At 43.9% G+C, this 27,614-nt stretch overlaps 1 protein-coding gene across 1 annotated transcript in view; it reads left to right on the plus strand.

Moving 5' to 3' along the window:
• The window catches only part of LOC139813596 (uncharacterized), a 106,226-nt gene that overhangs the window by 10,458 nt on the left and 68,154 nt on the right, over positions 1-27,614 (plus strand). The gene's annotated exons all lie outside the window — the stretch shown is intronic.

Consider the following 27,614-nt stretch of genomic DNA (forward strand, 5'->3'; position numbering starts at 1 on the left):
GTATCAGATAGTCGCCGTCGCTGCCTCGCATTAGTTCGCGAAGCCTTTAGCATACGAAACACTCGGTCCAACGTCTTTCTTCGCGATCCCGAACAAGATGAGAATTTTCACGCTTCAGCGCTTTTCGCTTCAGTAGCGAATCATTGGGTTTTCCTAATTGATAGAAGTTACTAGCCGAGCCCCTATATCAGATCGCGATAGTCTCCGTCCGTGAAGGAGTCTCGACACGCGAAACGTCCGATCTAAGCGACCGTGAACCATAAGATCTCGCGACGCGCTCTCGAGACTGCTCGATCTCGGTGGTTTGTTTCTGATACGCGCGGCTGACGTCGCGGACCCTCCGCCGATCGCTCGATCAGGTTAGCCTTCGACGCAAGAAATCGAAAGAGGCGCAAAGGAGGCGGTTAGAAGAAGAGCCGGGCCGGGGCTCCTCTCCTCTCCGCGTTGCTCTCGCAGCGAGCTCGAAAGAGGGCAAAACGAGCGTTTCTCGGCGTTCTCGGGTCGTAGGGTCGACTCGTCGGTCTCACGCGAGCCCTGCGTGCAACGAGACCGGCGATGGGGGCCGTTCCAAGACGAATCGGCTGGCAACCGAGGTAACTTACGGCCAGGGGGTTGGGACGTCGGGGATGCGGGAGCGGGAGAGAGATACGTATGTTGGTCTGTAATTAACATACCGAACCTCCCTTGAACCAGCGCGCCCGGCTCGGTCGACCGGCCGCTCGTTCGTTCGTACGTTCGTTCATTCGCTCGTTCGTTCGTTTGCAGGGTTGTACGTTCCGTGGTTTGCGCGAAACGTATCTCGTCTAGTATAGTAGTACCATCCGGGATCCATTATCGCCTCGGAGCAGCACCGACAGATTTCATATCCCCGACTTCCTTCGCGCGGTCTTTAATATGCGCGGGCGAGAGTTTACCCTTTCGCTATTAAACACGAGAGTAGTTGGCTGATGTATGGCATCATCTCTTTGCCCTGTCTGAGAGAATGATCGTGGGCGTTCAATCGGAACTGACGTGAAACCTCGAACAGCCTAACGGTCAGCCTTTTATTTTCATTGATATAATGAAAGTAACGCAAATACGGTGCCGACAGAAGCGTGGTTTGTGTGCATCATGCATTTAGCACGATATTTATTTACTGGCGCCGCATATTAATTATACGAGAGGCGTCGACAATTTTATATTAACAAGCGTATAATTCTCGTTACATAGAGTCAAAAGTCACGTACTTGTTATGGACACTGCTACTTTTCCAATATTAAGTATGTATCTTTCTAATTAAGTCTAATTAACAGGAGGTACACCGTGGATAATTTTATCTTTCACTATTACGCCATTTCGTCTTCGCGCGCAATATGCGGCTGCGGATGCTTCGACTCGTTAATGTCATTAGGCTTTCTACAGCTCTGAGAACGGCCACTCGATGGATCCGGTAATCATCGGTCATACTGTAGTCGTCTTTCCCTCGATTGTCACGCGTTCCGTGTTTACTGCATGGCATCCAAGTGCGGAGCCGTGCAAAAATGAATATCTTATAATCTGCCGAGCGTGTCTGCGAGGAGCTGCGACAGCTCGATGAACTTGACGAGGAAAGTGGCGCATAATAAACACCCGTTATTTTTGATTCGATTCGTCACGAGGAAATAGCCGCTAAAATGTTGAGGTTCCGTCATCTCTCCGTGCCGCGGGTCTTTAATGTCCTCCGAGACGATGGGCATCGACGAGTTGGAGCTCTGCCTTTTCATGATCGCCGTGGCATCTCATTATTGTCAATGTCTCGTTTCGCGATGACGCAGGAAAGTGAAATTACGGCACGCGGAAGTTTCGGAGGGCCGCCTGACTAACCTGTCTTAACTACGAGTTCATTTCATGAGTTTGCTTTACACGCTGATGTATTCTAAATTTTATTGTAAAAAGATATTACCAAGTATTTTTAACTCTCTGCGTTTTTATGGATGCGTCGTTAAAGTTTTATGACCTCGAGTTCTATCCTCGCCGCATATCGGCGTTCGATAGGATTCGAGTGATTTATGTATTTCAAGATAAAAAGTTATGGATATGTTTATATGTATTTATGTGCAGAAACAATTTTTATACGGGAGAACAAGAAGTATCATACTTTATTTTATTTAACAAACGACTTCGTGGCGACGCCCATATTTTTCATAAGAAATATAGTCTCTGATCTCAGAGGATATTGAGGCTCCAGGTGCGCGTGGGCTTACAGCACGGAGAACACCTGTCGGGTGAATGACGTCGCCGACTCGCACAAAATGAGAGTTGGGCATAGGCGTTACCGAGACGCGCCATGTAAATATTAAAAGGCGAGAGCGCTTATTTGCTAATCGCGATTTTAAGGGAACTGCATTGGAACTGCGGGGTCGGTTTTACCTCTGAATACGATCGTATTGCTGCCACGGTTAAAATGTCCTTCAGATGAACGCGAGTAGACCTAATTAGCGGCTTCCGAAGCGGTCGCGGTGTACCGTAAAAGGCAGGACACGATACGATACGAGGGGGGCTCGCGCGGGAGACTAGCAAGAGGCCTGGCGCGGCGCGGCGAAAGGTGGAACCATGAAGAACGAGAAAAAGCGGCTGGATCCGTTGCCATAAAAATCATCTCGGGATAAGTGCGTTTCCGAGCCGAAGAGATATTCTCTCCTTGGTCACCACGGTTGGCTCCCACTGGTCGACAGTATTCGGTTTATGCGTACCATTTCATTTTTAATTAGTAGGAAGGACCGGGCTCGAGACGGTAATAACACGGGCGCCTATAGGCTAAATGGTCCTGTGGAATTTACCGGAAAACTTCACACATGCTTTTTTATGCTTTCACACACGCGCGCGCGCAGCTGTCGTCTTCCTTTCTTTCTTTCTCTGCCGCATGCGCGGAGCATTCATCATCGAGATCCTTTAAATCACTTTACCGGCCGCATAAACGAACTCCGGCCGACTCATTAACGAAAAGAGATATTCGACTAGCGCGAAGGCCATTTATACGCACGCCTTCAGTCGTTGGGATAACGAACTTTTAAAAGCGGGAAAGCTCGTGCGAACGCGATGAGTGTGAGTTCATCTAAACCCTTCGCTCTTGGCAGGTCTGGTCATCTTCATTCTTCATTCTTCGTATGTAATACGCGAACACGTAATTTTAACGTCAGTCAGTATTACTCACGGTCAATTTTTTGTTTAGAGGAGATTTAACGCGACGTCATTATTTTTCACAATTTTTTTATTTCCAACATTAAGTATATGTTTCTCAGCTAAAAGTTGGAGAAATCAGTTTTAATTAAAAAATCGGCGATATCTCAACACTTACATGCATGTTAAGAAACTTTATTTACTTATTTCTCTCTCTTTGCAAAGTTTGGAAATAATATAATATAATATAATATCTAAGAGAAATAAAATATTTATTGAAACGTGATAAAACTTTACGCGTAAAAGTGGTCCATCTTGTCGATGATTCGAAATTTTGTTTTATGCTTCGTTAAATGTCGATAATTGGATGATTCGATTGAAACGAAACTTCGATGCTTGATGGCGAATGCCGCCGAAATATCGCAACGGGGATCTCTCGCAGTTAGCAGCACGCGGGTGCGAATAACGGGGAATCCGAAGCGCGAGGAGATATTCGCTCCTACATGGGCTTTCTTGCCAATGCAGCAATGGCCACGTGCATTCACGACCGAATCGGCGCGATCGGCAAGTGAAAACCCGATCTCGCGTATTGGAGCTGTATTCTTCCATCGGCAGGTATACGCTGCAACGCGAGCGAGGGAAGACAAGCCGCGCGCTGCTACGCTCGAGGAGCACGTCAAGAGAGGACCCAAAGGTCTTCAAGTTTTTGTCCAACTCACATGCAAGAGCCGCAACAGAGAGCGACATTCTTCTTCCTTCGGGCCCTCGCCTTCTTCCATTCTCTTCTTCATTCGGCCGACGCGTTCGGCAACAGCCGCCGCTGTAGCTCAGTTTCCATCTAAAATCCGCACGATAATATTTAATCACGCTTTTACATTTGAATTTGAGTACAGCTACAGTATAGAAATACAGTAGAAATACAGCAGCTTAGAAGTCCGATTGATTTATATTTATGACTCTTTAACGAGGTGTTGATTGAATCTCAGATTCTTGTATCTTAACGCTATTACGTTTTAACGTATAAGGTCATCGTGCAGGAAAAGTTGTCTGAAAAGAATGGAGAAATGACGCGTCTAGTTGAACTCGTCAGTAGTAATTAATTTTGAGTAACAATCCTTTTGCATTAAGCCTTTGATGCGAAGGAGTTAACGATCAGATTTCAGCGTCGTGATATCGCTGTGAAGGTGTCGCATTCCATTATCACATACCGACGCATTCCGGCGTTTTCCGTTACTGTAATGTCGTCGTTAGAGTTTCTCAGGTCCGCACAGCTGGCATTCCCCGGCTGCCGACGAGGAAAGGAAGAATTTCGGGCATAACGGGGAAGGAATCGGCGCGAAGAAACCAAAGGGGGCGGGGGACGCGTAGACGCGCTATGTTAACGGTACACGCTTTCCGGATGCTTTCCCTCAGCGTCACTTTGATGATACAATGCGCCCTTCGCTGTCTGGACAGCTCTCTGTACGTGCCGGCGAAGTTAATAAAGTATGTCCTAATCAAGCGAATGGGGGGGTCTGGCAATGTTCATTTGTGTGTATACGTGATCGACCGACGCGGACGGCTCGACGCTACGAATACTCCAAAATTATCTATGTCAGGAATTCTAGGAATTCCGGGAACGTTCGATGCGAAGTATCAATAAGCTTATTTATTATGACAGACATATGACAGATTGATATATTTCAACTTAGCACGCAAGTTGAACATTTCAATTTAGAGTTAAAAATTTAGAAACTGATGAGTCAATGATTTGAAGTTAGGAACCGCGAATTTGTAAATTAAAAATATAAAAACTGTAATATTAGGAATCAACAATTTACAAACTGATGATCAAAGTATAAAAAACCGGTAAATTAATCTTTAGGTCTGCAAATCGATAATTCAAGGTTTTTTTCTTATCTAAGAAAGCGACTTTGTTAAATACCTTACGTACAGGCTATCTGACATGCTTATCTAAATCACTATTAACGCGTTTCTTATACGCGCCCTTTTACGACGGAACGCACATTTTTTGTGCGCGTCTAACCACGGGCTTCAAAGAGACAGACGCGAAGAAGACGCGGCCGCTTTGTTGTGACTTCCGGCGGCGAGTTAATAAATTTTAATTTGCGCAAGTTGCGCGTTGTGCAGTTGCAAGCACGACTCGCGAAAAGGTAAAAAGACAAGCGCGCGACGGACGCGCGCGCGTTTTACTCACATTCTGGTCGCGCTCGTGGCGTTCCGCGCGCGTCCGTTTCGCCTTCTGCGAATCGTTAATCGTAATTTAATAGGCAGATTTACGGTTTTTGTCGGAACGGCACCGCGCCGCTCCCGCGTTTTCCTTCCGCACGCGCGGGCCAGGCAGGCGGGGCGGTTTCACGCACGACATTGAACGTTGTTTAGGCGGCCGCGTACCACGCCGGTCGTTTGTCAACCGTTAAACACCGGTCACCCTCGCTCCTCTCCCATTTTCTCCCCTGTGCACCTCGTGGCCGATAACGCGGCTCTCTTGATTAACGAGACATCCCATATATATCCGGCCCCCAGCTAAAGGGACCTTTCTCTCCCCGCGCATCGTGAAAGGGGGCGGAAGGGAGATCGCATTGTTGCATTTGTGCTTTACTGCATATTGCGGACCGACCGACGCGACGATTCACATGCGCGCGTTTCCAAGTTTTCGATGCCGGGACCGTCGCATCCACGTTCGATATATACGTTTTCGATGATAGCAAGTCTCCTCTGGGCATTGATATTTTATCTCCGATATCAGACTACGCGTCAATAAAGGATGGTACAGAGAAATGAGTCAGATAGCGCGTAGTCGAAACATTGAATGAAAATATTAACCCTTAATTTTAACCGATTATTTTTAAACCACAAAATTATCTTTCTTACTCAAGTCCTAAAATTAGATTAGACTTAATAAAACTCACAAATTTGTATTTTAAACAGTTTTCAAAACAAAATTTTACTTTTATTTACTCGCTCATCTTGCGATTAAACGTATTAATCATTCTTTGTGAATGATAATTATGAAATAACTTATACTTTTATAATGTATGTCTTACGTATATTAATTATTATACTTTTATCATAAATCTTCACAAAAAGTTTCTTGATTATTACATGTCACATTGATCCTGCAAAACGCGTTCATTATTCGTAAATTGACTGAATATCGGTGTTACGATATTCCATTTGTGGCACTCTATATTCCGGATGAATGAAAGCATTCCATTCAATTTAAACGGCCCTAAAGTATAGTTGTGTCTTCGCTGCACTTAGCACTGCAGCGCGGACTGCGCTTAACTCCGCAACGTGCACGCGATCCTCGCGGCAAAACGCAGCTCGCGTGCTACGACACTCGTTAAAATAACGAGACATTCGTGACGAGCCCTATATATCCGCGCGCACGAGAGGAAACGACGGCTATCGAGCATCAAAACCCGAACGGTCGATGACAAGCGGAGAGAAATCGAAATTATCGACACCTAGAGCGATTTTTCATCTAAGATCTACATCGCGGTCGTTGAAAAAAGTGATTAATCATTCGAGGTCGGAAACATCTCTCTCTCTCTCTCTCTCTCTCTCTCTCTCTCTCTCTCTCTCTCTCTCTCTCTTTCGCCGTCACCGTGAGCGGGACGATTTCTTGAATAGCGAACAGAGTCAGCAGAGAGTTCCTTCGAGCGGCCGCGTCGTAAATTTCGTCCGCGTTTACATCCCACTTTGACCCGGCACAGGCTCCGCATACACACAATCCGGAGTTGATTTATATCCGTTCCCACCGTAAAACCTTTCGAGGAGAGCAACACGAAAGAGCGCGGCGGACGGAACGTTACACGCTAATGCTTCGAAGGATCTGAGCGTGTCGCGCGTGTAAGAAAAAAAAAGGGGGTTTCGAGGAACATGTAACACCGGTTCGTCGCGGCGCGCAGTGGCACGCTTGATTGGACTTCGCGTTTCACCGGTTGAGATCGATCGCGGGATCTCGGTGAGGACTTCGACCGACGTTGTATCGCATACAACGTAGAACGGATACTTTGTCATCGCCAATATCATTGCCGCCGGCAACTCTCCAATAGTCTTACTATCGTTCGCCGAGATGAACGTAACGAGCGAGGCGGACAGTTCTCGTTAGGACTTGCGAGTGACCCAAGGGTGCGAGACTTTTCTATGACTATATCTAGATTTACATGGTTATCTAACATCCTTTCGTAGAAATATATATTTATAAAGAATATATCTCTTATTTATATTTAATTACTTATAAACTTGTGAAAATAAAGAGTTGGCGTTTCGTCTTTAGAAATACAGCTTGTTATTAAAAAAATTAAGAATTTAGGTGGGAAAATTAAAAAAAGAATTTCTCCTTTTCACATTTTATGTATTATATATGTAATCGTTTTGAGTTAGATTTTGTATAATTAGGCATTCTAAAGAATGAAAAAAATTCCGTCGATATATCGTAGCAATATATTAAATCCAGCTGGTAGATATTTATCTCGCAAGATTTGAAAAGATTAAGCCACTTAAGATATTTTAATTGGAATGTTATTTTATTGGCATAAAAATGGTCTTCGTATCCAAGATTTTTGTGGAAAAACCGGAATGTAGTTCGACGCAGCGTAGTTTTCAATATCCTCGGCGAATCCTAGGACCCGATCGCTCTGCCGTCCCTGAAAAAAAAAAAAAAAAAACCAAGATATTACCCTCGATAAAAATCGTATCCGCATGCATGTGTCCGTATGGTCCGTATGCGGCCTTTGAGAGGGGTCTAACCTTCGCCCGTGCATTGAGTAATGCGTCTGGTTCGGCTTTAACTCCGCCGATTGCACCGGCGATGTGCACGCACGTGTCCCGTACGCCGTGTCCCCGCAGACTCATCGTTTTAATGTGGGCACGTACAGACGTACCGATCGGCGATCGATGTACGTACACCTACGCGCGTGAGCGATAAGCAGCGCCGGTCGGTCCGGCGAATTTTCGATACGCCGCGCTCCCGTCCCTCTCGCTCTCTCCTCTAATTCAGCGGTGGCATTTATGTCGAGCACGCGATCATTTTTGCCGGACGCTGCGGGATTATTAACGCACTGACGCCGCGCACCGACCGCGGCATACCTAATCGACTGTATATGCGGCTCGCTGCGGTCTTGCGCTCTCGCGGAGTTGTCGGGCGAGTTAATCACTCGCCGGAGCACTTTGCGAGCGCGATCGCGACATTTTTGCGGAACGCGAACGAGCGAGCTCCACACATTCTGGACACGGGAATGCTTAATCCCCGTACCGCCCATGTCGGATGTTCTTCCTTTTTTTTTTTTTAACCCAGTTGCCAGTCGCGAAAACCACTATGTGCACGGTGAACATCAGAATGCAATTTATATACGTTGTTAATTTCGAAACACCGGAATCCCCCGCGGTGTCTCGCGAAAGGAGATTAAGAAAATGTGTGGATTAAAGATTAAATTTTGTGACAAGGTTTTCACGCGCGGTTTGTCTACGAGATTACGCGTGAGATAATTCTATTTATAATAGGTATTTATTGACAATCTTTTTATCGCACTCAACGCACATGCACCATGTGACATTTCTGTAACTTGGAAGCGTATGCGAATCTTCCTCTTTTCCTTTCTTAAGGTTCCAACATATATAGACATTACGCATTTTTATAATGATATACCACATCTAGTTTTATAATGATATATAACACGTCTAGTTTTATAATCAACCGGTCACCAATCGCTTACAAACTGGAAAATTTTCACACTCCATTTAACATTATTTAACATTCATGTGAATAATTAGTTATTTTCCAGACGGCGGTATTATTTTCTTCTGTCTCTGTTAAATATAAAGTAGAGATAATTACGGAATAAAATAATTAATAAATGTAACTTTCTGTTAACTGAAACTTTTACACTTTTTACGAAAATAACTGGAGATGATGCGATTATCGAGATAATAATTGATTAACGAGTTAATATTATAATTTATGACAAACGCAAAATAAAAAAAACGCCTGGGCATATAAAGGTCGAACCGAATGCCAAGCTAGTTCATTACGATAATGCGATGGGTAGCTCGGGAATGCGCTCCGATGAAGTCCGCCCCGATTTCGATAACGCGCGACGGTACATCGTTTGATAAAGAGATGCGATAGTGAAAGCGCTCGTGGTATCGCGTATGTTCGCGGTTAATCAACATTTCACCGTACAAGTTATAGCCGCCGCCTTCTGATCGATTATTAATTGGATATTAAATTACTCGATATACTTCTTCATTTCTCTACTCGCGCAAATAGCTAATTCATAAATTGCTCCTTTAAATTACGAAAGTTATGACGTTCGTAAGAAAGTGCATAAAGAACTCGGGTCTCCAGCTGCGAGAATCGGGTTTGAAATCTGGTTGTTATCTACGAATTTGTTCAAATGAGTTATGTTTCAATTATCTAACATGATATACATGTATTATTGCTACGTTATATCAAATACGTGACATATGAGAAGTTCTCTTTCGTGAGTTTTACGGTCCCACTGAGAAAATTAAACTCTATTTTTACAGAATATATTATACGAGATTGGGAATTAAAATTAATAGAGTCCCTTTATGCACACAAGGTACATTGAATATACGTACACTGTTTTTTCTCTCTTTATTAAAAGTATTATAATCTCACGAAATATTACGTATGTTACAAGAGAATTATCACACACTTACATAATATAATCTCGCTTCTTTTAGAATGCGTATAAAATTTTAAATAATTCTTGCGAATTCTTTCTAGAGAATTGGCCAATTTTTTTTCCGTTTTTGTCGTTAACGTCGTACGAGCGTCTGGAACGATTCGAAAGAATAATGCGACAGATACAGTGACATTATATGTACCGTGCGTTTCTATCGCGCGGCGCGTATATCAAGCCGCGGTGCGCTTTACGCGCGTCATTCGTTATGACGCCGGGCGGGTAATGAGCACTTGGAAAAATTTATGCCCCGGACGCCTAGGATCGAAAGTGACCTCGGGTATAATGGGCGCGAGGGGATTTAATGGGCCTTCTCTCGTACGAGGAGCCCTTTTGCCATATCGTGGGTAGCGTTACGTGCGCTTATATCGCAGCTGTTCGATACGCGATACCGGGATGATGATTATAGAAGAGAAGGAGGAAAGAGAACGGGCAGCGGCGATCGCGAGCGAGAGTAACCAAAAGAAAGAGAACTTGGGAGAGAAGTGTCCGTAGAGAAGCGCAGGAGGAAGATGAAAGAATAAGGGAGAGAAAGGTGCATCGAGGGCGAAGAGCGGGAAAGATGCGCGAGGAAGGTAATAAGGAGAAACGGAGCAAAAGAGTGGGTTCTTGGCCGTGCGATTATACGATCGACGAAACGAGCGGGAAAGAGAGGGCGAGGGTGGGAATTAAATGGGGCGGGCTCTTGATTAGTTTGGCTATCCACCCCCCGGTCGGTCGCGCAGGACTACCCGAGGGTACTCCCACGCTTAATCCAGCATTATGAATATTTTCTCTTCGTCGTTGGCGTTATACCCCAGCAGCAGCGCGGCAGCGTAGCGGGAAGAGCGAGTGGAGCGTGACGGAGAGAAAGCGGAGGAAAAAAAGAAAGAGAAAGAGGAAAGGAGTGAGACCGGGAGGGACGAAGGGAAGCAGAAAGTCCGGTTCGTGGTCAGGGCAAGGTGATGTTCTGTGTGCGTCCTATATCCTGTACATATACGTGTCCTCGTATCCCATTGTGGCGTCCGCAACGAGAGACGGCCCCATATTTTTCGCGCTTATTCGTTCCGCGCCGACCGAAACGACGCGGACAACCGCGTAACTCGCGCGTAACTCAACCAGAAGCAATCCGAAAAACCTAATCATGACGAAATGAAACACATCGTACAACGTGTGCCGCGCTATCGCATTTTGATAAATGAGAAATGGACGAGATAATCAGACTGACCAGATATCAAATTAATGTTTAAATATACCTTTTATGCTGCAACTAGAATATGTTTTTATTGTACATAAAAGGCTTCTGTTGATGAATCTTTTATTTTTTACTATGAAAGATACTATTAGACGTATTTTATATTGATTTAATAAGGTAGGATAGTTTATTTTAAATTACTTTATACTTTTGCTCCTTTTCCAATATATGATCACGGACGTATGATGTGCGATATATAGATACGTGAGAATATATTAGCGTTATCAATTAATTTTATTTTGAAATTTATTGTAAGTATAATACATTTATCTAAATTCTTTTTAAATGGAATAATTAAGTGATATACATAAACCATTTAAGTTATATTATTAAAGAAGAAATAATTTGCATATCAATTAAAATTTGTCATTAATAATGTACATTTATACATAACAATTGAAGCAAATCATTTCGTATCTAGAATTAAAGTAACATTATTTCCATTTCAAAGCGTACCTTTTAATTGAACGAGATTAATCGTTATCTTAGGCGATCTTGAGCCCACAAAACAAGACGCAAAATATATGTATAGTAACAGCCGTAACAGCTCGCTTGTCGAAATCAATTTAAAAAATAAGGAACGGAATATTCTTTCGTAATACATTTAAATATTTCGTAACGGCTGCCTGGCGTGCGGCCTTGATGTTTGTTTAGCGTACGTCGAGCGTTACAAGGTTGCGTACACAAGGCCGCCGCGTGCTGTCATTCGCCCGGTGAGACTCGGAGTCGGCAGGTAACGGCGCGTGCCGCTCTGCGTGTCGCCGTATTACCCATCGAAACGCGATTTCCTCCTACGAACAATTAGCTCACCTGTTAGCCTGTGCGATTAATTAACTCGCGCGACTGACGACTGCAAATATACCGACGGAATTATAAAGTACTGTCGCGATATTTATACGCAAAGTATAATGGATTTCCTTAGTAACACTTACAATTAACTTCGAATGTATTTCGCATCGAGTTTCGCGAGTCTTCCACTAAATGTATATTATATAGCAGTTATGATATCATGGAAATAATTGTTCGCTTCTCGCAAACTGAACACAGTCTCCAGTTGAGCTTTATAAAAATGTGATTATATAAACTATAAACCATCTATGTCTTAAAATACAAAACTTTATTTTATGCATTTTATCTAATATATAATATATTTTTCAGTACCTATGAGATTTATGCAGAACTGATTTTTTTATAAATACGGGTCTAATTTCCAATTCCTAGACTTCAGTTTTTAAAGAGAGATAGAAAAGCGTATCAAAATTATTTTCAATCGCTTTAGAAATTTATCGAGCTTTATAAAAAAAATGGAACGAAGGAAAGTGTTCATGTTTTTTCAGAATAATTTCAGAATCATTTTGCGGATGATGTAGGCTTTATATACATATAATTCGTATCATATGTAGAAAAACGATTAAGTGTGCTAAAGATCGAGGACAATCGTAATGACAAACAGAACGAACTAATACATTTTCGTGGCTCACCGTTCAGCAGTCAGGCGTTAAATAAGTTTGCTCGCGGCGTCCTTAATCCAGTCTTCGTGACCGTCACTATCGCGAGTGGAATTTCACTTGTCGGCTGCCGCCGAGCGTACGAATCTCGCGCGATTCCAGAAAATCATCTCTTCTCGCCGCCGTCCGTCGAAGAGGCAGAAAGAGAAAGAGACGGAAAGAGAGATGGAACCAGTTCGTCGTCGTTTTACGACTAAAAGGGGCTACCCTCCCGTCGATCCTCCGAGCGGAATGAATCTCTTGCTGGGTAATTAGGCAGATTACTTTCCGGAGTCGTTCGAGTCCCGGTTTCTTACTCCGTAGTCCGCAGTAGGTGTAGTATATATTTCGCCTACGCCGGTAGTCGGGGGTTGGAGGACAATTAAAGGAAGAAATTCTTCGGGCTTGTGGGGAGCGAGAGAGCGTATCGCGGCACGACGACGTCCGTAGGCGAATTCGGTGCGGCCGATTCGAGCGCGACTTAAATTCACCGCAGAGCTAATCGACCAAAAGGTGGGTTTCTAGCGGAAGTAATGTCGCGCTTAAAGGCCTCTCTTCTACCCTCGGCCTCTCTTCAGAAACGCCGCGGCGATTACCGAAAATATCGTTGCGGCGGGAAAAGGTCTCTTTCTCTCTTGTCGCCGGCGCGGCGTCGGGAGAAAGGCTTCGCTCGAGGGCGAGAAAGAGCGAAGGAAGTGTGCGAGAGGGAAAGGCGCAAGGGCCGCAAAGGTTACCGGGAGACGGGGGGAGAGAGAGCCACCACGCGAATGTACCGTTTTTATTTACGACCGAAGGAAGATCCAGGTCTCCTTCGACCATGCCGGCGGTCGCTTCCCGTTAATTAAATAATATTTCTCGTGAAGCCCGCGGGAAGCACCAGCGTAAAGCCTCACGATAAGAGCCGCGGGGGGAAATCGCGTCTCGACGACGGGGAAAGGGAGAAAAAGAGAGAGAAAGGGAGAGAGAGAAAAAAACATGGCCCCGCTAAGAGCACTTATTGCAGTATTGAGATCGTAACTCAGAGTCCAGACCCGTCATAAACGCGCCTCGTGCGTCCGACCACTGGCCACTCTTTCTCTTTCTTCTCTTCCTCCTTTTGTCGTTTCCCTTCACTGGTACCTCCCTTCCAGTCCTCTCGATACTACGCGGGAAGATGTGTTCAACAGTCGCCTACAGACAGGGGACGACAAAAAATACAAGTGCCTGTTTGGAGTCGAAGTATATAGAAAAGCTCTCTGTATGCTTCCTTTCATTCCGTTTTGTACATACTCACGATCGGGGAACGGCGTAATTTGCGGCTGTAGGCAAACTTTCAATCTCGCACACCTCCACTTTCCCACACTTTATATATCTTAAAACAAACAATTTTATTTTAATTAATTATATTATAAAATTTTACTTTCTTTGTTATTTTAATTTTACAGAATTAGTAACAGTTTTTAATAGTTATTAAAAATAATGCTGCTATTTTACTCCACTTATTTTTTGCTGCGATTCGATTTTTGATACCTATTAGCATAATTTATGATTGCGCTTGTAGCGCATTGCTCTGTTTATTATTTGCCGCAAATAGAGATTATGCAATTTGCTATTAATAAAAAGTTAAATCTTTGAGCTTAAAGAAAAATGTATATGTGACGTCCACGAGATGTCAATTGTCTAATTTACTCAATAAACGGATCGTATATCGTGTCACCGTGTGTTTCTTCCTCGTGCTAGAGCCTGTGTTCCGCTATTAGCGAATAGCCGTGATATGCACACGAGTGTGTAATAACGATTCGCTCACGCGACGCGATGCGTACCGATGGCGATCGCGGCTTGATAATAGCGATTTCCATCCCATAATCCAGCTCAAGCGTTATCGAGCTTCACGCTATCAACTTCAGATCAGGTTTTAGACATCGCGCTTGTCTGAAATAATATGGTGAATAAGTACTCTGTATTTTATCATGCGACGGGATAACGGATCGCTTGTTTCATCTATCACGACTTATTATCATTTTACAACTTTCCCAGAGGTTGCTTCGCTTAAAATGAGAACGTCATGACGGGTCATGCAATTATTGTAATTTACACACAAACACAATATAATCGGATTTTAAAGGAACATTGTCTGACCAACATGAAGTAGATTTTCTTCAACAAAAGAAAACATGAATCTTAATTTGAATCTTAATCAAAAGAAATTTAATATTAACAAGACTATACAGTAGATAACTTTCCGAAAGATTTTTTGCATGAACGAACTTGTATTATAACTTTATATGCATACACCCACACACACACGCACACTAATGTATGTAAGAAATCTGATAAATAGTTAAACGGATGTATAACAATCAGTAATGAGATCTACAGTAATATACGTCGTTTCTAGGAAATAAGAAATTAACTGCAGAAAGGATTTTTCTCATCAAACCGATAATCATCTCCCCCGTAAATCTCGCGAAATTTATAACTCATGTCAGATTTATCTGGACGATAAACGATAACCAAGTAACGATTCTGATCCTATATAGGTACCTACGTGCTTTATAAAGTCGCGTTACCCACAAACCATTGTTTTTGTCCCGCCGGCTTTAAACCGGCTCTAAAACTGATAGAAGGAGACTCCGAATCCGGTTATTTCAGAGGTAATAATTAATTATGCGTCATTACCTTAACGGCGGAGGGGAAGACGGGGAGCCGATCTCCGCCGCGTTCGACAACGAGCGAATTAAGATTGGATGTCGGCTCGAAAGAGCGGATATAAAACTTCAGGTATTCGCTCTTCTTTCTCCCGGCGACGTGGAAGAGAGCAGGAACGAGCGATCTTCGCGTGGCCGTTAACCCTTTAAGTGTCGGCTGTGAACTCGATCTACTCGTTAGGTTATCGCGAGCGGTCCCGACGGCACGGAGAGAACGGCGCGGAATGTGCTGCAGGTAATCGAGAGGAGAGTAGTGGAACCTGCCGGATATCGCCGGGAAAGGCGAGCGGGTTTTAGCGATGGTCGTGACTTTTGATAGAGCTTAATGTAATTCTGTATATGTATATACGTCAGAGTTTCTCTCTTTCTCTTTCTTTTATCTCTCTTTTATTATGTACCTCTTTATCTCATTCGCAAACGGCGCTCGAAATCGTGCAAATAGAAGGAAGCGACGATGATTTTAAAATGCCTAATGCCCGGGCCGATGCAAATTTCCATGGCATGCATTAACCGCGCGTCCACACGCGCGCGCGCGATCGCAATTAAGGTAATTGCACTCGTTAGAGACGAGAAGCGACGAGGCCGGCAAAAAATATTCGGAAGTTCCGCGGGATAAAAAGGGTTAATTCCTTTTCCTTAATGCTCGCGGGACGACGTTCTTTCGAGTCATGGCTTGTCCACCGATAACGATACGAGTCTTCAGGAATGCTGTCCGCGTTATGCCAATGGAATTGCGTTTTTTCTCTATGTTTACATAGCACTGCTAGTTTTTGCGCGAGCTGGAAGTGTGCGCTTATACTTGGTAAGGTACGTGTGCGTTCCTGATCTCTCTATACGTAATAATGCAACTCGCGTTGTCTTGACACACGTGCAGAAATCGGGCGTGCGTAATTGACTGTCTGTCTCATCTCACGCATAAATTCCCGCGAAATGAAATGGGGGATTATCTTATCTTCATCTCTAAACTTCAACCTCCGACTGCTGCCGGCTGTATAACGACATAACTAAGGAACTTGACTCTAAAACGCACGGTGTTAAATTGCGATGTCATTCGCGTTTGAGGTCTTACTCGCGCAACTGTAGTAGTCTCTAAAACTGCAATTTTAATTATCGAAAGGTTTTACTCGGTGATACCGCATCTCGTAAAAATTTTTAATAAAATAAAATGATAAATGATAATTATCAATACAATTTTTATAACAGTCTGTGTTTCTTTAGGACGAAGGCACGCATTAAGAGCAATAAAGTTTCCTTTTGCCTCTGTTAACCCGTCATCTGGTACACGAGTTTTTATTGAACTTAATAATCACTTAATAATAAAACTCTATCACAATAATATCGAGTAACGATCCATTTCCGATCCAGTCGTGAGTTTACTTACGTTTTTTTTTTTTCCCCCCATTCGTTTCAATGATTGCTACCTGTGCGCCAATTTATTTACTGAACACCCTGTATTTATTCCTCGTTCCTCGTATCTTGTCCTTATATCTCTCGTCTCGTCGCTCATTGCCCAGACGTCGCGACGCCGGTATATTCTCTCGTACACGAGAGAGTTTCTCGCGCGTTTCCCGCGGATGCAACGCGCGCGCACGGTGGTAGATAGGTATAGCTATAGAGAGAACGGCTGGACCCGAATTGTGGGGATGGGACGGGCAGGAAAACGGGCGCCGCGGCCGGGACGCCAGACGCCGGGCGCCGGCTGTCCTAGACTCGGGACAACGACCGCGATGTTTGTCGGGCGAAATGGCGTAAAAAGGGAACCGAGCCAGGGGATGGGGGTGCCTACTGCTATACGTATTTTCGAGGTACTTCGGACAAGTACGTCCCGTCGCGGAGAAAGAAAGGCCCGTTGTAACGGGACGGCGAGGACGAGGAAAAAGGGAGCTCCCGCTGCCAAATGTTGGCGAGGTGAGACTGGTGAGAGACGGTATTTCGATTCTCGGCGGAGAGGCAATCTCGCGATGTAGGCCACAATTACAATGGAGTGACCATTTCGTCTTGGCTATACCGTCTATCGTTCTTTTACAGCGACGAGTTTCCTGCTTATCCTTTCGAAGAAATACGGCTTCTATTTTCCCACGGATGGCTCTCTCTCTCTCTCTTCTCTCTCTCCTCGTTGAACATTTCGCGTAAATTGCGCAATGAATTTTAGAAAACGATAAATAGCTTTAAATAGCTGACAAGCATTCCAAGATAATGATGGATCAGAAGTCATGACATTCACACAGTGAGCTTTCTCTAACTCCCGGATCCGCGTTACTCTGCGTCGTAACATCGTTAATCTCAACGGTATTCGCATCATTATCAAGAAATAGGGTCAATCAGGTAATTGTGGCGGCGAAGCAAACGCGCATCGGCAATATGTCCTATAATGACGGCCAATTGACGGCTTTCATGTTTTCATGGTTTCTCAATACAATGTTAAATAAATTGCTATTTAGTAGTAGCCATTTCTACCATTCAAATAACTGGCTAGAGTTATGAAATGATTTTAGAATAAACAGCTGTTGCAGACTGGCATATCGGACAGCACCATAATTTTGTAACGACTATGAATCTGTTATTGAAAAGTATTCCGCTGTCACGATTACCCCTATTTACGCAAAACTAATCTAGTAACAAACCGCGAAAAAGAAGCCGAGGAATGCTTGTACGCATTGAATAAGTACGTCCGGTAGCGCGCTGCGGCGATCATTCTCGGGGCGCGCTCGAGCGTCAACAGTCGAAGCCGCAAATACCGCAGCCGCCGCACGCAAGTAATTCTGCCCATTAACAGCCGGCGACGATCTCGTTACGATTTCGCATCCGAAGGGAGAAATCAAAAGCGAATCTCTCGGCACCTATTTGACTCCCGATCCCGCTACCGCGGCATGCGTATATATAGGATGAACGATATGTGATCGTGTGTAACGCAAGCGAGGTAGCCTGCCGTGAGAAAAGACCAGCCGCAATATAAGGGGAGAAGAAAAAAAAAAGCCGCGGCGGCTCACGCCTACACGCTGCGGACATCGCATCGCGAATGTGTGTACCCATCTACCTACCTACCGTATATGCGAGCCGATCGCTATTTAGATATTCCGCGCAGACAGAGATGATCGCGCGTGAACGCGCGGCGTACGTTCCGTGCCGGTCGACAGCAAGCAGCAACGATTCGCGGAAGATTCGCTGCCGCATCGATACCGGACTCGCGTGCCATGATCGGATGTTATCTTAATCAAATGGAGATTGCTGAGCGGTATTTAAGCATGCGGAAAATTCGCCAGGTTGATCGAAACGACATTTACGGTATGAAACGATACAATCGAGCAATTGCGATATTTGGAAACACTGAACGTTGCGTCACTGTACTATTATAGTCATCAGCATCGAAGATTCGCGGCCGCATCGAGATTGACCGACATGGCTAAGCGAATTTAACATTCGTTCAGATCATAGATATTCCGTCGCGATAACGCATGCCGCATGCCAACCGATCGACCGACGGAAAATCTGAATTTAAAAGTATAATACACACCGTCGGATCGGACATCAGCCGGACATTCCGGTCGAACGTTGCGTTATTCGCGTATTATATGTATACGATGACGCGGCGTTTCGTGCCGCGTGTCGCCGCACGCCGCGCCGGCGGAAGAATCGCAGGCACTCGCCGATATTGACCGTCCGCGCGCATATAGGGGGATTTAAGGGCCGCACGCCGGCTGGTGGGCCGGATCGCCAGCGTAGCTAGGTAAGGGGTCGGGCTGTAAATTAATTACGGCTTAAAACATCGTTAGGATCCGCCGCAGTCGGCGGTGGGTTCGGTTATTAGCGCAGTACATCATATCTCCGCCGTTCCCGCCGCGACCGGCTTTCACGCGTTGCGGCTTTTTCGCGCGCGTGGCTTTTGTCCTCCTCGCGTAACTGCCGGACATAGGTACGTCGCATAGAGAAAAAGAGAAGGAGAGAGAGAAAGAGTAGAATTCTACGGTGGGGAATAACGACGCCTGGATACGTGGAACGGCCGCGCTCCTGTCCGCACAACGTCTCATTCGGATTGCTGTCGCGCACGTTCGTCCGGTCTTAGCCGCGAAAACGGCCATTGTGCGTCCCGCACCGTCGAGAACGCGGAATAATCTAATAAAACACCGACATTATAGGCTTAACGGTGCTGGAACGAGCTTTACCCGTCTCGTCTATTTCCTTCCCGAATAATCATATTTTGCTTTTACGTCTAGCTTTCCTTCTTTCCCTCCTGCTTCTTCGCCTTATACACGTCCATCTGTTTATTTTCATTACCGTTATATTTCGCAACTTTTGTCACATTTCTAAAAATTCCACATTTAATATATAAAATTATCTTCTTACATATTGAAAAATTCCTGTAAAATATGGGATAAAAAATCAAATTTAGAAGAGTGGTTAATTTAGCAGCATAATTTTGATTACATTTTTGTAAATCACTGTTAATCTGCCAAGAAACATTTCAGCATAACAGAATATGTAATTTAAAAGAAAGACTCAATATAGTTCAATTTAATACTTTAATTACAATTTTACATTTAAATATTTCTTGTACATTTATTTCTACTTTATATAGATAATCTGTTTATTAAAATAGTCGCCTATAAGTGCTACGCGCTTATAATTTTCTCCGGTCTCTTTGAATCAGTCTGTACGCGCGTATAATCTGTGATCTCTCTCGATGAAGTGACAAGTCTCTCGCCAAGCAAGGAAGACGATAAAAATTTGCTCGCGCCGGGCTTCTCCATCCTGTCCGACTACTCGTGCGTCCCACGCGTTTCGATCGTCGACGAGAGCGGCCGCGCGCGCCCCCGAGGGGACGCAAAATTGTAAAATATCAGCGAACGACCTGCGGCAATTGCGGAGATATCGGCAAGCCGACGGTGCATAAAGATTGTAAAAAAATCGCGGGCCGTTTTGCTCAGTCGCGGCGATTAAGCCCGACGTATAATTGGCGGCTTAACGTCGCCATACGCATCCGCACAATTTTCCGCACCCACGCGTCCCGCGCTTTGAACACTCGCGCTCGGAAGGTCGGCGAGTTTAAGCTACCGCACAATGGAAAAGGGATTATCCCTTTTGCGGCCATACTCTAACTCCCCCCGTGCGTCATGAATGATGTATAATAATGCTTCCAATTGACGGTAAATTCAACGTTAAAGAGCATCGAAGATGACCACGGTCAGATGCGCGGTTGCGATAATCGTGCTGGATGAAAAACTTGATTGTTATTGCTGACAAATTGTCTGCTCTTATACTTAACAAGAAAAGCGATCCGAATATCATTTCCGGGGGAATTCTCAACTCTTACACACATATATTCGAGGTCTGGTGAAAATGAATGAACATATCTCATTCTGTTCTGTCTGTTTTAATGATCTATGGCTCGTAAAGTTTGCTGCTATGAGAGAGCTTATTTTAGTTTTTCTTAAATGTCGACAGTTAAAAAATGAAAAAGATGATTCATTGCTCGTGTTCAGATGATCGATGTTGTTCTTATATTTTTCCTATCATAATTTTTATTATACTAATAAGCAGGATAAAATTTATTATTGCAGCTCGGAAGAAATTGTATATTTTACTATTATATATCATCAATCTTTTACTTTGACTTTACATTTCCTGCGACTCGGAAATTCACTATCGAGAAAACTTTATATATTTCGTTCCTGCGTGGAATAAACGCTCTGTCCTCCAAACAGTAATGCACTTAAGCGGCTGCTTTCTTGCATTTACGAAATTACGGTTGTTACGTTGTCGCAAGCATTAACTGCGTTCCATGACATAAATTCAACCTGCTTGTTTTTCTCTCGAAAGTCGAGTGGCCAAGTTGAAAGTAGAGCGCAACGGGGCGCCGTGACCTGGCGCTCGGTTGCGTTGATGTAATGCTTTATTATGCTCCTGTTTTGCCGAAAGTAGCAACACTCGGTGCGATGCGCCGTTGGCTGCATCGCGGATGCATGCATGGGAAGAACAACGTCGGCGTTCGACAGAAAAACCGGTCGATTTTGGACTTCCAATGAACGCGATCGTATACGCGTACATTCACGACGCAATCGGGTCGGCTTTCACTTACTTAAGTGCTCACGGTTTACGTTAAGCGGATTACCGTGCGAGCACATCATCGTGATAAAACATGCGGATTGTTATTCGCGTGGGAAAAAATTAACGGAGACGTATCGAGATCAATCGGTCGGATTCCTTCCCGCGGCCGTCTAACCTTCTAGCTTTTCATTAACGCACTCTATTTACCACGAACTTACCTCGTGGAAAAGTAGTGTCCTATGCGGTAAAGAGATTCGCACGATTTCTCTCGGTGGTCCCGATTTTCTGGTAACCCTGCGTACTCTTCGTCATTGTCCATTGTATATATTTATAAGATCTTCTTTGGTCACTTTAATGTTTTTAAATCTCGTCTTTCTACTTTTCTTATTTTATCTCACGTGCTCTGTGTCATTACATAAAGAAACTTATGCCTCTCTTCCTTTGTAACTATAAAAAGAAACAAGTAATTTTGCATACGTAAAATAAATATATATATATTTTTATAATTTTAAAATGTATTGTACTTTAATAAACTACATAATAAAATAATAAAAATATATATTTTACGTACAAAAAATACAGATAATACAGAAGAGAATAAGATAAAAACCGGTTTGCTGTTTTGCATGAGCATCGAACGTCAAATTCATGACGAAAGTAAAATTGCAATTTTTATTAAGAAAATTAATATAACTGTGAACTACACGAAAATTTCCTCTCCCGAGATTTTACCGTTACATTATTCTAGATACTTTACCATTCTTTAAAATAAAGTGGTATATGATACGGGCTCACATGACCCGTGCATGCGTTAGTTATCTTCTTGCATAATCCGATGTCTCCTTTCTGCATCACGGAGCCCGATAAAAATTCGGACAAGATGGAACGCGACGCGCTAAGTGAGCAAGAGTGAAAGGGGGGACGTGCGGAGATCGAGAGGTGCATTGCGAAAAAATCGCTGTGAGATCGGATGCCCCGCTCGAAAGAGGATGAAGAGGAGGAGGAGGATGAGAAGACGAAGGCAGCGGGGTATTTCGCTCTGGTTCTTTTGCCGCGTACGAAGACGCACGAAGGATCGACAAGTGCGGCCGTACGTGGTACGCGATAACGATCGATCGCGACAGCCTTATATCTCGTTTCTTCCGTCTCGTCTCGCGCCAGGTCTTCGCCTGCGCGAGGTCCCCGATCCTTCGCGCAAACGATATCGAATTTCATGTGTGTACCTAGGAATGCGGGACCGCGCCGCGCGTAACTCTATACGTCGGTCACGCACGGAGGATTCGATCGCGTTGCAGGATTGGACCGGGAGCGTGCGTTTCGTATTATGCGTGCGTACCGCAAGGATGATCGAAGACGGATTTACGAAGCGGATGAATCTCCATCGCCGGTAACAAGCTTCATATCCGGCCGCTACACGAGTAGACTTCTTGAGCTTCCTTGAGAAAGCGAGGGAAAAAATTGAAAGTCCCTGAAATCACAGTTGCCTTTTCTCCTGACACGCGATCCAATTTTCAGCTTATCGGAAAAATGTACGCAACATCTTTTGAAATTAGATTAATAACTAAATAATTACTTGTACTATATATGAAAGATGTACCATACATCAAAATCATAAATCAAATTTTACAACAACATATAAAACTCGATATGATAAAATGGTTATCGAAAAATACTACGTAATAAATTGACAATTAAAATTACGATTTTATTAAGAAATGCAAGATGTAAGATTAAGTTAAATTTTGTGAGTCCTAAAAAATTTATTACAATAAGATTGTATCGCGCGCGTGTTACAATAGTGGCGAGTGCAGAACTGCGAGATAGTCTGGAGAACGAGTCTGCCCTTGGCTTCGTTGTGCATTTTTACTGTATTGTAACTCGGACGCTGGATGCGCATCGCAGTCTTACAACGATGCATGTACGCTGGATAGAGAGCTCGGACGATCGTTTCGCCCATACCTATTCTTCTTATGCATTCTGCAGGCATACGTTTGCGAAGAAAGGCACGCCGCGATACGCTATGAAAATTATCAATCGATGAAAAAGCCGCTGCAAACATCCGGTTGAAAGCCGATTTCGTTTGGAATTCAGTTTGCCTCGTGTTAAATCTCTTCACGATCCGTTTGTGTTAATATATGCTAAACTTGTTTATCAAATTAGTATCAAGCTCATTCTATTCAATTTCGCAAATAATAATAATATCATAATGTCATTTTTTTTTCTTTATTATATAAAGGATTCAGTACAGAAATGAACGAAATCTGTGGGGAATCATTTAACAAAAGACGTTTAATTTAAAGACTTATCTTATATTTGCAGACATTGCGTTCAGAGATTCAGAAAAGTTCTAAAAACTCGCCCTTCGATCGCATTTGCTCCAGGTCCTTTCAAAGCTCGTTTTTTACGTCGGATAATTTTGAGGGTGGCGACCGAGCCGTGACCCATCGCGAGGGAAAAGTCGTCTTGAAGAAGGATCGTGGCATCGCACGATTCCATTTCGGTCACATTACTTTTCGCGCTCCTCGCGTTTTTCGCCTCGCTCCGGTAGCCACCTCTTGTTTTACACGCCGAAAGTCGCAAGTTCTATCGGCGCCTCATTGTCGCGAATACGTATTTGTTTATTTCATATATTTATGAGAAGATCTTTAGTACCATACTAAATACGCTATTTTTTTTTTCTAAATATAAATTACAATATGTTCAATTATTTTTTATAGACAAAGGATTTTGTAACGAAGAATTTTTAAATAATTACGGTACTTTTCTCGCCGCATATACAACTTTGATAAACCCGAAATTAGCAGGAGAGAGTTATCGTACTCTGAAATCTTAGCAGTGAATCACCGGAAAAGACCACTTTTTTACGGTAAATTACCCTGATCCTGGTCATTACAACAATCCCTGTGTTTCTCTCGCTCGCGAGCCACGTTTTGCACGTATTAAAATGCGAACTGTGCTTCCTCCAGCGCGGTAAATGCTCCGACTTACAAAGTGAAGTGGTATTTCCTCGGAAGTCGGCCTCTCTCTCTCTCTTCGTCCGCGCGCCCCGCGCGAGAGCACCGATTTTACAAGCCGAACTGTTTTACAGAGAACACATAGTACGCGTCTCTCGGCGTTGGTAGAATGTTGGTTAAATCCATTCGCGTGAGCATTTAGCGCGGAAATCGTGCTTCCTTTTTTTCGCAGTAAAATTAAAGTGCCCATTACCGTTGCCGATTGCCGTGTCATTTCGCGAGGCAGCGCACGCGATACGAACGAACAGTCTCGTCGGGCTAGATGAATGGGACGGTCAAGAGAGGAAAGTCGTTTGTCGGGAGGAGGAACAGGTGTAGAAGGAGGAGGAGGATGAGGCGCAAGGAAGCAGGAGGCGGTGCGTCAGAGCCACGCACAGCGTCGATGTGTGTTATTGTGTCGTATTAATTATGAGCGACGTAAGGCGGCGATTAAGCCAGCAGAAACCAGAGGCGACGATTTAGCCGATGTATTCGCACGCGCGCGTTTGTTAAGATTGAGCGATAACGACATTCCTCCGGCGCGATAATGTATCGCGTTTTATTAGTTGCTCTTAAAAAGGCCGCGCGATCGTTTATATACGTCGCGTTAATTTTACGGTCTTTTTAAAAAAAGAAAAAAATATCAAAAGAAAAATATCGTCCTGAGCTGATTGACTTTTTCAACTGTAAAAATAAAAAATGCATCACAGGAATGTCTTATTGTTAGATATTTAAGAAAAAATGGTATTCTACAGTTACGTACGCAGAGATTCATATTCAGGTTCAATTCCTTTTCCGGAATGACGTATAATGATCGCGTCCTTATGAGGAAGATAATTCCAGAGGATCGAAAGTTATACGACGAGATAAATCAGTATGAAGACTCGCATCCCGCCCTGTGTCGAGAATGCACGTTCGTCGATAAATTTGTATTAATTCGGATAAGAATGAAGCGGCCATCCCAGCGATTTATCCATAAACACTCGCTTGCTCGCTCGCACGATGCTCGGGCAAGGAGTGGGAGGATAAGGTGGATCGTAATCTACGCCTCTCCGGTGCGCAAAATCGTTTCTCGATGTTCCTTTCTACGGAGGATACCTCCGCTTGAAGGCGATGCGATCGGTCGCGTGCGCGAATCTCGCACTATCGTTCGCGCGCACCGCAGATCATCATCGATCGTTAGTTCCTTTCCGCCCTGCTCGGATACTACCTCGCTTCCGCTCCCCCTCCTACGTGGATATACACTTTCCCTTCGTTCCACTCTGCGACACTCTTTCCTCCTCTTTCGTATCTCAGCGCACGAATTCCCACCGGTTTTTCTTCGACTCCGACTCGAGGGGGGAAGAGGGTGTATACGCGGGCAAAGGGACGGTGGGTTCGACTGATTCGAAGCGGAAAGTGAGTTTCTTTCCACGGGAGTCCACGTTTCTCCCTTTGCTACCCTTTTTTTTCTTCGCTTTTCACGCGCCGTGCGAAAGTGCGATGCCATAGGCGCAGCATGTTTCATCTAAACTTTGCACTGGATTCTGTGTATCTGAGAGATTATTCCTTTTCGTGTAGCTATTCATAGATACATATACGCGTGTTTTTTTTTTTTCGTGTAATCTGAACCTGTATTTAACTTCATTATCTATTTTTCGTCGAATCTTATCTTATTATCTATATCTATGCCTTCTTACTTTTTAATGCCTATACGTCACAATTAGGCATATTTACACACATTGCTTCTCTATATATCTTCATCTGTATACTTGTATTTCTTCTGGATATACATATATTCAGAGGTATCGGAAATAAAGTACGCCTATGAAGCGGAAACGCACGTGTATGTCTCCGGGCACGCCGGAGGCGGCACTCAGCCTTCGGGATAAGTTCGTTAGGGACTACCCGCCGCTGTCTTCTCCTCCAAGACACTCCCGAAGGACGGAGGGTCTTTGGAACTTGGCAAGACCTCGGCCCCGAACTCCGCGCTCTTCTCTTCTCGACCGCCTGTTGTCTAATTTCCAGTTCTTCGACGGCCGCTTAATTTCGAAAATTTACGAGCTCTCGCTTCTCCTTCGTCACACGTAAAGGATGTGGTGGCGGAGTAATGAGGCATAATTAATGCGATCTTCAACGCGTTGAACACATGTTAGATGTTAATCTCGAATTGTTAATTACTATGTTAACCACCGGCGATTAAATCGCTGGTGTTTGTCTTATTTTAGTTAGTCACATGAACGTTAAGTTCATTTTATATGTAAAACTGAATCCCATATATTTCCTCTACACTTTTTTATTCTTCAAATTTTTAACTCCTGAAGTTTCAATGTGATAAATTGATGGTCGACTAAAGCATAAATATTGTGTGTATTTATGATATATAGATTCGTGTTATCTTGTAAAGGGCATATTTTTTCCCTTCAATTTTAATTACGTTTGTTGACAAATGAAACGAACCTACCTTTGGTCTTACATACATACACCAGCCGAATTGTATATCCAAACGACTGCGATTAGGTGGAACTTGATTTATTATAGCATCTCAATTTTTATCTTTTATCTTTATCTAGTCGTAAATGAATTATTCTCGATACTTTTCTCTTTCGCTGCAGCAAAGCAAAAGCGTATTCGTTTTTTACCCTTCTACGAAGGGTAAGCCAAACGAATTAATTTAGGTGCGCTTGCGCGTTTCAAGAGAAAATGCATCTCTCGATCGACACGCGATCAGTCGACACGAGAGGCATCGATCAGTGCAGCGAGATGAATCGACACTTAGGTTACTTGCATCTTACGTTCTTGCTGCTGCTCTCTCTCTCTCTCTCTCTCCCCTCTTCCCCTCTCGATACAGCCGTCCACAGGGACGACGACTCGTCAAGCAAAAAACGTGGCCGGTCAAGCGACCAGCTCTGTGCCGGCATCGGCCTGGAACAACTTTGCTTCTGAGATCGCACGACTTGAAGAATTCCGATTCCCAGGAACGTCGTGTCCAGGAAATAAGCGTTAAATCAATCGCAACGCCGTGACCGATGAGCAACAAATTCTAATTTACTAAATAACTTTTAGATGATCATATACCATTGACTACGGTTTAGATCGGTAGTTACATTAATTCTTCATCTGTGCTCTTTGCAGGAGCAAAGTTTTTAAGTTTTCTCAGTAGAAGAAAAGAGTAACTAAAATGAATATTAAGTAGATAGCATTTTTTCGTATGACAATTAACATTAAAATGTGCATTCTTCGTTTCAATGCAAATTGTGCGATAAGTACAACACGTTAACATAATTTTGAATCCGGCCGTGTGAAATACGGCCGGAATCAGGGACACAAGCCGG

This window comes from Temnothorax longispinosus, chromosome 5, assembly GCF_030848805.1.
Source record: "Temnothorax longispinosus isolate EJ_2023e chromosome 5, Tlon_JGU_v1, whole genome shotgun sequence".
Taxonomy (NCBI): domain Eukaryota; kingdom Metazoa; phylum Arthropoda; class Insecta; order Hymenoptera; family Formicidae; genus Temnothorax; species Temnothorax longispinosus.